A 13,321-nucleotide genomic window follows, 5' to 3' on the forward strand; every position below is an offset into this window, starting at 1 on the left:
CCCGTTCCCGCAAAGCTTTAAATCTCCTGCGTACATTCCGTCGCGGGGATGCGCGCTGGGGCCTACCCTTCCGCTGTTGGAACCTTACTTTACGCCACAAAGGACCTTTCTTTGAACTGGCTGGTAACCTACTCTTGGGCCGCTCGCCCGGCTGATTGCCCCCTCTTTCACCTCTTCGCTTTGTCGCTCGCGCACGCCTCTCTCGTTTCCGGCGACGTCTGCGACCGACCTGTCCTGCACTGCTGGTGAATTCGTTGCCGGTTGAGTTATCAATGGTTTTACCGCTCAAGGGTGCCTCTGCACCACCTACCACAGTGTTTCGGCACTTTGATTTCTTGGCTCTGTCGCCCTGTCTGGCCGATTCACCTGTGCTAACGCTGTACTCGGGTGCGCCCTGAAACGTTCTGTGGATAGAATGGAAAGACCGGCGCTCTCCACGCAATTCCATCCGCGAACCCGCTTTCCTCTTACTTTTCGTCTGGTTGCTCGGACGCATGCAATGTAATTTTGACGCTGCTGCAAAGCTCTTATTTGCTGCGCTGACAGGTTTTGCGCCTTCTTTTACACGCGTAGTACTGTTCGTCCTTCTCGCGTATTTGCGACGTCTCTTTCGTCTGCGCCGCTTTTTGCGTGTCGTTTCCGAGCCTAACGATCGCATCTCACACTCGTGAACCCTCTCACAGCTTTCGTTAGCTGTCTCAGTCGCGCGGTCTAAATGATTTTCGACCTGGTCATCTTTATTCTCACCCTCTAGACCGGCGGACTGGTTAACACACTTAGACACAATGCAGCTGCTTGCCTTCGAAAAATCTTGCTCGCATTCCTGAGAACTGTCTGCAACTGCACTGATACTATTCTCTACGCTCGCTGCTTCTGAGCCTTCTCCGGTGTTCTTGCCTACTACAACCTCATTTGCAAGATCCACCGCCGCGACAAACACAGTTGAGGTCTGTGCCAGATTCTCTACAGCTATTCTAGCTGTTTCGCTAACAGTTAACTGGCACAGCACCTCGTCGCACTCGCTTTGGCCTTCGTCGGCCTCTCTACTCAGCGCAGCTTCATTCGCAGCACTCAAACTCGATTCGCCTTTGAATCCGCTGCTATGTTCACACGTGCTAGCCTTCTCTAAAGCTCTGGGCTGCACCTCGCACTTCTCGTGCTCTACACTTGCGGATGGCTGAATCTTCAACCGCGTTGCCTCGACTTTTTGTTCCGACAGTTCAATATCTAGGCTGAGTGCTCGCTCGAACTCTTCACCTCGCTCCCGTTTTTCTATCTCCCATTTGCTCTCACTATTCACCTTGGTGCTATGAGAGACACGCGGACCCCTCTCAGGCTTGGTGTTAATACCAGCACACCGCCGCGCGTTCTTCAACGGAGCGTTCATGAGCTTGCATTTAATTTGCTTTCTGTCAATTCTGGTGCCGAAGCACCGCAGTAAGGCTGCCTTAGCTACATTGTAACTGTTGAACTCGTCCTCGGAAAGGTACCCTATTCTACCAATTAGGTCGCATGGAAAGACACTCAATAAGGCGATAGACCAATAGTCTTCGTCGAGCCCTAGGTCTGTGCAAACATTCTCGTAAGAGGTTAGGTAACTCTCTATATCCTCGCCCTCTTCGAATGGATGGATCCTCGAATTTACTTGAGACCATCTAAGGCACTGTATTGATCTTCTTGTCTCTTCCAGTTTTACCTTTAGGGTTTCCTTCCACTGTTCTCTCTCTTGCTCTCGACTTTCCTGACGCTCTTGTTCCTCACGCCTTTCCTGACACGCCCCGCTTTCAGGCTCCCGTCTTTCAGCTTCCCACTTTCTTTCAGACTCTTGCCTGAGCTGCTCTTCTTTTCTACTGACGGAAGTTCCGAATAACCTGAGCATTTCTGCCTTAACTACCTCGTAGTTGTTCGCGTCCTGCTCACTGAGTCGCGCAACAGCTTCATCTGCCTCGCAAGGCAGAACCGTTAGTAGCCTTTGACACCATGTGGCTCGCTCAAATGACAGTTCCTCGCACTTCCGCTCAAATATCCTAAAGTACCAGCCAATATCTCCTGAATCTGTATATGGCTGCATGTACCTAGACATCCAGTAGTCGGCCTTCAAGTTGCGATAAGGTACCACTTGCTCGGGACTACTGCCTGACCTCTTTCTCGACTCGAGTTCTTGTTTGCGGATCGCAATCTCGTGCTCCAGTCTTTCTAGTTCACGCTCCTGTTCCTCACGCTTTTCCTGACGCTCCTGTTCCTGTTGCTTTTGAATCCCGTTCCACGTTTCTTTAATATCTTCACTGGTCAGATTCAAGCCCTTGATAGCGCCAACAATTGCGTGTTTCTTCATCCCCGCATTTACTTCTGCTCCCAGCTCCTCCCCCAGAATCAGGAGCTGATTCTTCAACAAACGCTTCATATCCATGACAGAGAACTAGTGTGGTGCAGCTCACTCTCTACCCAGAAGTTCCGTAAACAACTGCTTCTGTGGTAGCCTCTACAAGCGAAAAGATTGCACTTCTATCTTATCAGCCTGGCAACCAAAAAAACCAAAGCCAGCACTCACCAGTCCACAGCTGCCAGTCTCCATGATCTCGGCGTGTTGTTCATTCTCCGTCCTCCAGGCTCACATCCAACCGCTTGCCATCCAGTTGTTAGGGATGGGAGGGAAGGTCGCTGCTGATGGCATCCCACCGCTGCCAACCAGTTGTTGCGCGTCGCGGCGACCGCAGTCTGCGGGTAGCGGGGCCGATCGCCGTCGCTCCGTCGAGCCAAGGACTAGGGGAGTGCTTTGAGCAAACTTAACGGATTTATTTACATCTTTACAGGGAGTTGTCGAGATGACAGAAGAGAAGAGAAGAACTAGTGGTTTCACAAACCACGAGCGTGGTGGTTAAACTTTACATAGTTCAGAGCAAGGTTCAGAGCAACGTCCAGCACTCTGCCGCGTCGTTTTATGTCCTGTCGGGCTCCTCCTCTACGAGTCGACCACCAATCACGCACACACAGGTGAGGGGGGGGCGAGCATGCAAGGTCCACGTGAACACTGCACTTTGGTGGCGCCAGCAGGGCTCTTCCTCGTCGTGTGTGAGCCTTTAGTCAAGAGTGCCCACAATCCTGGCCGCATACTTCAAAGGGTCCGCCGATTATGTTCGCTCAACTAGCGGGGCGATCCGCGGCAGCCGCCGCGGTCTCCCCCAGGAAGACGCCGTCCCTGTTGTCCTCTTGGTGGCGTCTTGGCCACACTACGTCTCGTACTCCGGGACAATGCCTGGCGGGCATAGGCAATCAGCCGGTCGGCTACTTGACAATAGATTAAACAAGCGCCGATTTTTTGAGAGGTGCCCGGTTCGTGGAATCCTCTGGGGAGAGCCCTTTGACCAGCGCCGTCGTCGTCTGCCGGTTAACGCGCTAACGATGCGTGACTGGCCCAGGCGGGAGACAGAGTGGCGGCTCCAAAACCCTCTTTGGCGACATTCCATCCCGTTGGCGCCGCTGTCAATCAGCAGGCGACGTCTCGTGGGGCCGGCCTCTGTTGCTTCCTCCGTCCAGACGTGGCGAGACTGTCCTTTTTGCACTAATCCGGCGTGGCAAATGACTCGCTGGGTCAAGGCATAGCCCGATCGCTACAACGGCGGCAATGCGATGAATTCGCCATTGCTAGATCTTTTTATCCGACCACATGGGCTGACAGTATGCCCTCCGCCCTCAGAAAAGTTCGCTACCCTACAGTTCGGCGCATTCAAAACTTGTTAAGCGAGCGATTGCGAAATCTTGTTCAGGGGCGGCCTTGATGCGATCATGCCATCACATATTGTGCAATAGCTTCGATTCGCAGGTGCCCAGAGTGCGCATGGCAGGTTGCCTAGATAACGTGCTGTGTTCCATAGCCGAAGGTATTTTATAAGACTTGGAACAGCTAACCCCATCAACTAGTGTTCAAGAGCCCATTTCCAAAAATAGCGGTCATTCCCTATTTGCATAAGATGTCGCACTGTTTAAAAAAGGTTGCACGTGAAGCCGGCTTCGGAGTTGTTTTTTCAGCAAAAAATAAGTTCTCTAGTATGTGCCAGAATGTGAAAAGAGAGGACAGAAGGCCTGGCGTTTGTAATAAGAAACACGCAATCAAGTTAACACGTAATAAGTTTGTTAACTGTTGTTTCTGAGCGGTAAATGGAATTCCCCTCTCATGTGGCGGATGTTACATCAGGCAATCTGGCCGCTGTAGAAATGACCGCCCCACAGAACACCTTAATCTCATGCGTGGTTCTGTTAGCAGCCCCTTAGTTGCGCATAGCTCCGTTTGTGAATGTCATGCTATGTTTGATTAATGCAAGATACTTCGACGATACAGAGATCAACAAGCACGTGATAAATATTAGGCGTTTTGCATTAACAAGGAAGGTGATATGTGCGTCAGTTAACCTTCGATAATGCTCCTCACCAGGAAATTTGCGTATTTTTCAAGTGATTGATTGCTTAATCTCAAGATTTCATAAGAAAAGTTCTACAACACTGTTATCCTGTCCCTCCTTTCATGTTTCGTGTGCTATATATACCCCGATAGATCGAATAAAAACCTTGGTTGTAAGTTCAGTGGTTCCTCCGTCTCTGTCCCTGTCGCCCCGCCGCGGTGGTCTAGTGGCTAAGGTACTCGGCTGCTGACCCGCAGGTCACGGGTTCGATTCCCGGCTGCGGCGGCTGCATTTCCGATGGAGGCGGAAATGTTGTAGGCCCGTGTACTCCGATTTGGGTGCAGGTTAAAGAACCCCAGGTGGTCAGAATTTCCGGAGCCCTCCACTACGTCGTCTCTCATAATCAAATGGTGCTTTTGGGACGTTAAACCCCACGAATCAAATCAATCAAATCAAATCTCTGTCACTGTCCTGTGTGAAGCTCTGCTTTTCGCTTCGTTGATCATGTACCAATCGGCTCAAATTAGCACTTTAGTACATCGTGTTCGACTTGCTTGGTCCCGTAGAGGTTTTCAATGAATCACGCTCGATTCTCATCAGATTCACACCGTGCAAACGTTTTTACAATCTTTTTAAACCTTCGCAGCAAGTCACAAGCTGAGGTGACACTGCACGCGCAGGGCGACAAGACAACAAGACAAGACAGAGCACGTGAACAGACAGAGTGCTTGAACGTGCTGAGAGAGTGCAGGCAGAAGGCGGGAGCGGGATACCAAGCGACCTGTTTTTGCTAGAAAAGCGGCGAAACGCCCGCGGCGCAGCGCCCCCTGGCCAAGGTTGGAAGGCCTATAGGATAAAGCCAGAGCTCGCGCTCCTGCCGAGCTATGTAGGGAGCCTTCATGTGCACGTGAATCCATGTTTAGGGCGCTGACAATTTTGATCATTGTTGCTTACAGCAGGCTGAAACGGCCGCCATACTTGACTGGCCAGCATGTTGGTTCTCAGCGGTTCCTCATTTACATTGAAGGTAGCGTGAGTTTCAACGAGAAGGGGCTGGATTTTTTTTATAGAGCAAGTTCTGAAATCTGGAGGGTTGTATTCTGATTTCAGCCACCGTTTTGTTAAACAGAAATAAATCACAGCATAGACATGGTGTGAATGATAATGACTGGGGCGAAGCGTCCGTCAGTCCATCCGTCCGTGCTTTGGTCCGCCCGTTCGTTCATGCGTCAGTCCGTGCAACCATCCGTGCGTCCATCCATCTATGTGTCTGTCTCTCTGCCTGTCCGTGTGTCCATCCATCTGTCCGTCCATCTGTGTGTCAGTGCATCCATTTGTCTATTCATCTGTCTATCTGCCTCTCCGTACAGACAACGTTCCCATCAGTTAGAGCAAGTCGAAAGCGGAACAGTCTCCAGATGGCTTTGCATTGCGGCATGGAGTACCCTAGCATTTACACTTCAAATTTCTTGTGGGTGCGCTTCGGGGAGGATGGTGTCGTAGCGTAAGCTAGGTTTCCAGTGAAGTCAATAATGATTGATTTATATGTGAGGTTTAACGTCCCAAAATCACCATATCATTATGACAGACGCCGTAGTGGAGGGCTCCGGAAATTTCGACCCTCTGGGTTTTTTTAACATGCACCCAAATCTGAGCACATGGGCTTACAGCATGATCGCATCTATCGAAAATGCAGCTGCCTCAAAACGCAGCCCATACCGCAGCTTGCACACTCGCACCAACATACAGTTGGTGCAGCGCGGCGGAGCAGGAACGCTTCGCCGTGAGATCCAACATGACGCTTGTGGCCACGGAAACACGGACTGGTAGCAGTCCCCTTTAGCGGGCGGTGGCAAGCGGGTGGTGGCAAGCGGTAGGTCAAAGGCCGACACTGCTCTAAAATACGAAGACGTGAGCAAATGAAAGCTCCCGAGACACCTGCAGGCGCCGCTTATCTTGGCCTCGCCAGTCATCTACACGTATTCTGTCTGCCTCTCGCTACAGCAACGACCCACATAACACGCACTTCCTTCAATAAGCGGCCGCTTCCATGCTTTCGCGACTTCGCCGCTAGTGCGGCCGTGCACCTGGCCTACTACCGAGCGTCGATCAGCTCTACTAAACTCCCTCAATGAATTCAAAGGTATCGAAAAGTTTTTACGAAGCCGACGGCGCCCGCAATAGGCTCATCTGTGACACGTGACCTTGCTCCGCCATGAAGGTTCCTACACTCTAAGCCGAAAAAGACTAAAGTGGGGTATGCCATTGGTCCTTTAGGGGTCTAAATGCGCTGCCACAGATTTTGAACCAATTTTGGACTAACTGCGGGAGTAACTACAAGGGCTCAACTGTTACCCCAAGCACTTACTCCACTTGGTTTAAATGTTGGCCCCAGTAGAATGATCCAGCGGGACTAACAGTTGAACCGTCTGGACCAATGGCAAAAAAATGGCGACACTGCGTTTGTGCAGTATATTTTAGGTTTATTCCAATTTAATCAGCACTGAAGATCATAGTATGTTATTCATGCAACACACACACACACACACACACACACACACATACGCACTATTATTTCAAAGTAAAACACCGCAAACACTGACTGCCCGCGCTCTACTACAAAGAACAGACTCTCGGGTATATATAGCACAGTATTTTGACCTCCCATCTAGTGCCAGTGGGCGACATTTACTCGGCTTAAAAAAACAATAAACATGGATACCGTAACGCGAAAATTTACATCGGCTAATTCGTAGCACCGATGCGCACCGATCTTTTAATGTTGATCCATCTAATCTTCAACATGCTTCCAGCCCGAGACTACGAATTATCAGCTGGTATTCGATCATGTCGGCCGAACCAGCGTTCGCAGTGCTGGCGCACGAGTCCGCAAACACAAACATAGCAGCGGCGCTTGTGCGGGAAAGCCGGCGAAGCAGCCGCAGGCGCCCCGCCGATGCCATACCGTGTCGGCTCTCCGACGGCGTCGCTAGGCTTACGACGAGTACGGCTCAACGACCGCCGGCGATCGCAACATGCGGCTCGCGTGAAATTTTCGTCGTCGTTATTTTATAGTCACAAATGAACAATAGGTAAGTGCCCCATGTTCGCTGTGTCTTACGGAGTGATGCAGATATCTGTATACTTACAGCGACGAGACCGTTTGCAGGCACGGTTCTTTCATCGTGCTGGTAAGGCACAACCTGTGTACCGCTGGCCGCACGATTAGTCGTATCCGCGATCACCTGCCTACACGTTGGATTTTTGATAACGATTGTCGCATGGTTAAAAAGACATAAGTTTGCCTGAGCTACTATTTTTGTGAACTTGTACGCGACGTTTCCTTCGCTTGTACCGGCAATGCACTCACACCGTCAGCCCGCTTGATACCGATGACGTACGAAGCCTACTTTTCCTATATATCGCTTTGAACTTGTGGTCACTGTGTGGGTACACGACCGCTGATGAACAGCTTACCTTTATTAGCATTGTCAGTGTTCACCATAGTTCGAACTTATTCAGCACATTAAAGCGAGTTCTCGGCATTGCCCATGTTTGCGGAGACTTTCACTTGGCTTCGGCTCGCCCGTGCCGGCATGGTGGAAACGCGAGGGCACTTGCTGTGTGCCCTGACAGCGTGTTGTACTACTTTCCTCTAATAACATCTTCTATTCGTTTCATAGTGCTTCAATTTCACAGTGGCGTATAGCCTATTTAACTTGTTTTCATGATCGCCGACCACGCCGAGCATTGCAGTGCAGCATCGACAGGAGGCGATCGCGGCGCAGTTGCCCTCCCCGTTGGTCCCTTCATTGCCGGGCGTTTGCGCAAGACATGCATGGTCACACATTTAGTCCCTGTTGGACGAACCGTTCGTCCATTGGTTTAACGAATGCAGTTAGTCCAACTTTGCCGAACTTAGGCTTAGAGTGTACGCTCACTTCGCCTGTTCCGCTTGCATGTTGTGCGGTGATTTCGTTCTGGAAGGTCCGATATGCCTTGTTGCTGTGCGTTTGGGTGCCGAAACCGAACGGGAGATGGAAAGAAGTTATTGTGCATCCCGCGGGGCAAATAGAACCTAACCAGAGGAAAAGGGTGGTTGCACAGGACGGAAAAACTTGAAACCATCGGCCACTGCATGACTATGCGAGGTAAGTAACGCGACACAAAGGCGCAAGAAAAAGCATACGTGTGCATGTGCCGAGCTGAAATTGCATTTCATTCGTGCGTGCTGGTTTTGATGGCCCACGTTTGTCGAGATTATTCATTTTAGTGCTTTATGAACCCGCTGACGTAGGCCACACACTACGAGCCTAGCATGCAAGTAAATAAAGCGAGGGAAGCGCACTAACTCGCTGACAGATATCCGCATTGTGTTGCACTCGACCTAAATTTGTCCGCCGTCGTGGTATGGCAGTTACTGCGGTTACGGTGCTCAGCTGCTAACCGGAAAGACGTGCTTCGATCCCGTCCTCGGCATTTTCGATGGAGGTGAAATGCTAGAGGCTCGTGTACGGCACGTATTCAGACCCAGGTAGTCGCGAAATTACCGGAGCAGTCCACTACGACATGCCTCTTATTCATATCGTGGTTTTGGCACGTAAAACTCCAGCAATTATTATTATTGTTATAGCGATAAAAATTCATAAATTTCAGCGGTGAAGTCTACTGTTAGATTTCTCTATCTCTGCGCGCGTTGTTAAATTCGCTTTACAAAATGTTCAGAAAGTCGTTTGCAACTCTGCTACAAGATCATTTCACAGAAGACCAGTGTAAACCGATTATTCTCAAGAATGCCGGTGAAAAGAAGCTAAGGCCATTTGCGACGCCAAGCATCTTTTTGCATCGACCAGTTGCAAAGCCACGCAAGCCGCTCCCTAAAAGAACAAGAATGGAGAGTACTGGTATGTTCATGGTGTTCATTAGGACAAATGATCTTGAATGCTATCCATAGCGTTCAAGTAAAATTTGATTATTGCAATGAAAACAATCTTTGAGTTATCATTTGTCATTATGTTCATGTATCCTACCCAGATGACCCCAAAGTAAAGCAAAACACACAGGGCGATGTCGAACCCCAGCCAGTGGACACTGAGAATGGCAAGTTTCTCCCGTCTGTGAGCTCCTACCTTTCCATCAGCTGGTAAATTGCGTGCTTATGCTCTTCATTCGTTCACATACAGACGAGATATGCTGTGCAGACAGCACAGAAATATTTTATATTTTGTAGTTTACAATCTTTTTTATGTTGCAAAGTATGGTTCAAACTTACCTTCACGTCTCATAATGGTGTGTACACAGCTGATCCAAGCAAACAGGCAAATATCTTGTGTGTCCCAAAGCATGTGTATTCCGCATGAGAAATACCAATGCCTCTCTACATTGCTGGTTGTCAAATTGCTTTATGCTCCTCGCAATGTTCCTGATATGCAACTAGACCCATAGATCCCTGCTCCATTCCAGCCAGAAAGAACACAGGCTGGAGAGTTAAACAGTTTTGTTCGAATTTCATTTGCGCATAGCGACATACTTACGGAAGCTGACACAACCTTTCTTTCAATGCAAGTTTTCATGCTACTAGGAGGTTGAGGACCTTTGTTTCATAAATAGCAATACATTATATTCGTAACAGCACCGATTTGTGTGCAAATCGGGCGGAGTGAGAGAAATTTAACTGCATGAAGGTAACAAGGAAAAAGAAACATGCGGGAATGTTAGATATTCCTGCGCGTATGTGATATTTTCGTGTTGAGCTTCCCTGCTCTCATGTAGTTCATTTGCTGTCAGCAGCGCATTGTTGACAATGCTATTTAAAACTAGTGGAGATATGGCACTGATACAGAATACGCATACAAAGAACAGCAAACAGGCTTTTCCGTGCATGCGCTTTCTGTATCAGCGTGACATCTCCAATACGAAGCACCACCTAGCCCCCGCTATTTCCTGTTTAGAATTGACAACTGCTTTTGACCTAATATGGTGCACTATTGCAAGCCACTTGATACAAGCAGTGGCCCAGCTTAAAACTTGACTTCAGGCGACGCGACGGAAGCTTCAACTTGCTCAGAGGCAGCGTTTGCAGGCACTAACTGCAAATAAGCGCCTTGTGTCAGGACTAAACAAATACTTTAATGAAGACCAAGTTAAATGTCTGAAGATGGCAACACTGCAGGGGACTCAATGGACTAAGAAGACTATTATAAAGGCATTGAAAATGAGACTTTCCTGTGGAGCACGTGGCTATGACTCGGTCAAGGAGCTTGGACAACCTCTGCCAACAGAACGCACCCTACATCGTCACTTGGAAGGGTACAAGTTCACACCAGGTTTGCTGGAGGACATCATGGCGTCTCTCGCACTAAAGGTAAGTGCACAGACAGATGCCCATGACCGTTGACCTGCCTTGTTACCAAGCACCGCTGTTTGTATCACCTACCTAAAACTTTCCACTCCATAGGTTAGCCTCATGTCACCAGAGGAGCGGCACGTCACTTTATTGCTCGGTGATATGCAGCTTGCACCAGGCTTAGTGTACAGCCCATCCTCGGGAACAGTGCTTGGAGCCCCAACTATCCCTCTTGGCGACGGAACACTGCCACCCCATTGTCATGGGCTGGTATTTAGGCTCCGTGGGATAACAACCCGCTGAAAGCAAAGAGTTGCTTACCATTTGACTGGAAATTCATCCCATGCTAAAACAGTTAAGGATGCATTCATTGTCATCATAAAAGCATGTGAGGCAACTTCCCTGAAAGTAGATGTTGCGGTGACAGACATAGGAGTGGAGAACCAAGCCGTCTGGAAAATGTTCTGTATAATTGTAGGCAAGCAAATCAAGCCTCATACCTCGTCTCCCCACCCAATTGATGCATCTAGGCAACTTTCTTTCATGTCTGACGTTCCTCATCTCCTTAAGAACCCGAGGAGCCATTTAACTAAGGGCCAGAAAATATACTTGCCCGAAGAAGTAGTGGAAAAAAAAACAATCTGCCAGGAAATGAAATATCCATCGAGCCTATCAAGAAGCTTGTCGAGATAGACGGCAATGCAGAGCTAAAGCTAGCTCCCCACCTGAAGCCTTCTTCAGTTGACCCCAGCCATTATGATAAAGTGAAGGTGGGGCCAGCATTCAGCCTTATCAACAGTGACACCGCTGCTGCAGTACGCTTGCATGTAGATAATAGAAGATTAGATAAACCAGCCTTGACAACTGCATGGTTTTTTGAGATGATGTTTCAATGGTTCAGACTTATGACTTCTAGAACAACAAAACTGGCTTTGAGCCATTTTGATGATGGTGAGTATGAAAAGGCCTTTCAGTTTCTTGAACAACAGTTGCACTTTTTGATATATATATATATATATATATATATATATATATATATATATATATATATATATATATATATATATATATATATATATATATATATATATATATATATATATATATATATATATATATATATATATATATATATATATATATATATATATATATATATATATATATATATATATTGGGGATGAAAAAAATGCCACGTGGAAACCAGTGCAGACTGGCGTTATCCTAGCGACATCAGTGTTGCAACTGCAGGCACTGTTTTTTGAAAAGTACAACTTCAAGTTTCTGGTCCTGAGCAGGTTCAGCCAATATACCCTAGAGAATCTTTTTCTACACTAAGGTGTAAGAACCCAGTGCATCGTGTACTTGAATTCTAGTTGTCGCTTCGAGCTGCTACGATGGCCCAGTTTCTGAGGCCAAGTAAGGATGGCAGCTACACTGAAGAAGACTGCTTTCTCTTGACTCGCATGGCCGATGACAACAAACTAAATCAAAGCAAAATGTAAGTTATTCGTCCGTTTGACGTCCTTGATATTCAAGACTTGGAACATGAATCCGTGGAGTACCTTGCTGGTTATTTTGTTGTACAAGTCAAGAAGGCAAACACCTGTCAAGCTTGTGTTGAAGCGATCACAAGCTCAGCCGAGGGCAACAAGCTCCCAATGCTCAAGTGCAACAACAAAAAGAAGCCGGCATTGACAGTCCCATCACCACCTGTTTTGCAGTTAGTAGAGGCTGCTGAGAATTTTGTGCGCCTAAATGAAGATGCATTGATTGCAAACAGAGTTTCTGCATCTGACCTTCAGAGTACCATTCAAAGTTCCCTGTACTTGAGTAATTGCTTCACTACATGCCGCTGCATATCGGACAAACTTCTTGCCACGTTTTTAAGAACTAGAATCTTAATTCTCGTGAAAACGAAAAACCATCTCCTTATGACAAAAATTCAAAGCTCACAGAAGTGTGGTAGCCGAAGCATAAAAATGCATGTTGCTGCAGGTAGCATGGGGTAGTACTGGTGAAAAGTTTGTGTAAAATGTGTGATGTTTCTTGCACTACTGTAAGTGTGGCTGTTCTTTGTTTTTGCATTGTAATAGTTATTTAAGCTACCCTTACTCTTCAGTGCCATCTTCATGTCATGTTCTTTTGTTCACTTGGAAGCCCATCCTAAAGGTATTTTGTGCATTGAATGTGTAATAAATACACTAGTAAGTACCGGCATTGCCGAGTACTTTGCAATGTGGGTGGCATGTGCCACAGCTTTTGTCTGCAAGCATAACCTTGCGTAGTTGTTGTACAACTTAGTGTCATTATGTTTTTGTGCTGCATGTATATATGGATGGATGTACGAAAAACTTCGTTCAGCTCCTGCAAGGCGGCATGTGTATATGTCAACCCGTTGTGGTAAATAAGTGGTAGTTGCTGTTACTGTAGTGCTCGTGCAGTGATAATTGTGTGGTAATATGAAACTTCATTTGGGTTTGTGTATCGTTCGGTTCATTTTAAACAAATGATGCTCTAGTTCCTACCTTATGATCTGTTCTATATTTCACATTGTTATGTACGCCTTGTGTAT

Source organism: Rhipicephalus microplus, chromosome 2 (genome assembly GCF_043290135.1).
Source record: "Rhipicephalus microplus isolate Deutch F79 chromosome 2, USDA_Rmic, whole genome shotgun sequence".
In the NCBI taxonomy this organism is placed as follows: Eukaryota; Metazoa; Arthropoda; class Arachnida; order Ixodida; family Ixodidae; genus Rhipicephalus; species Rhipicephalus microplus.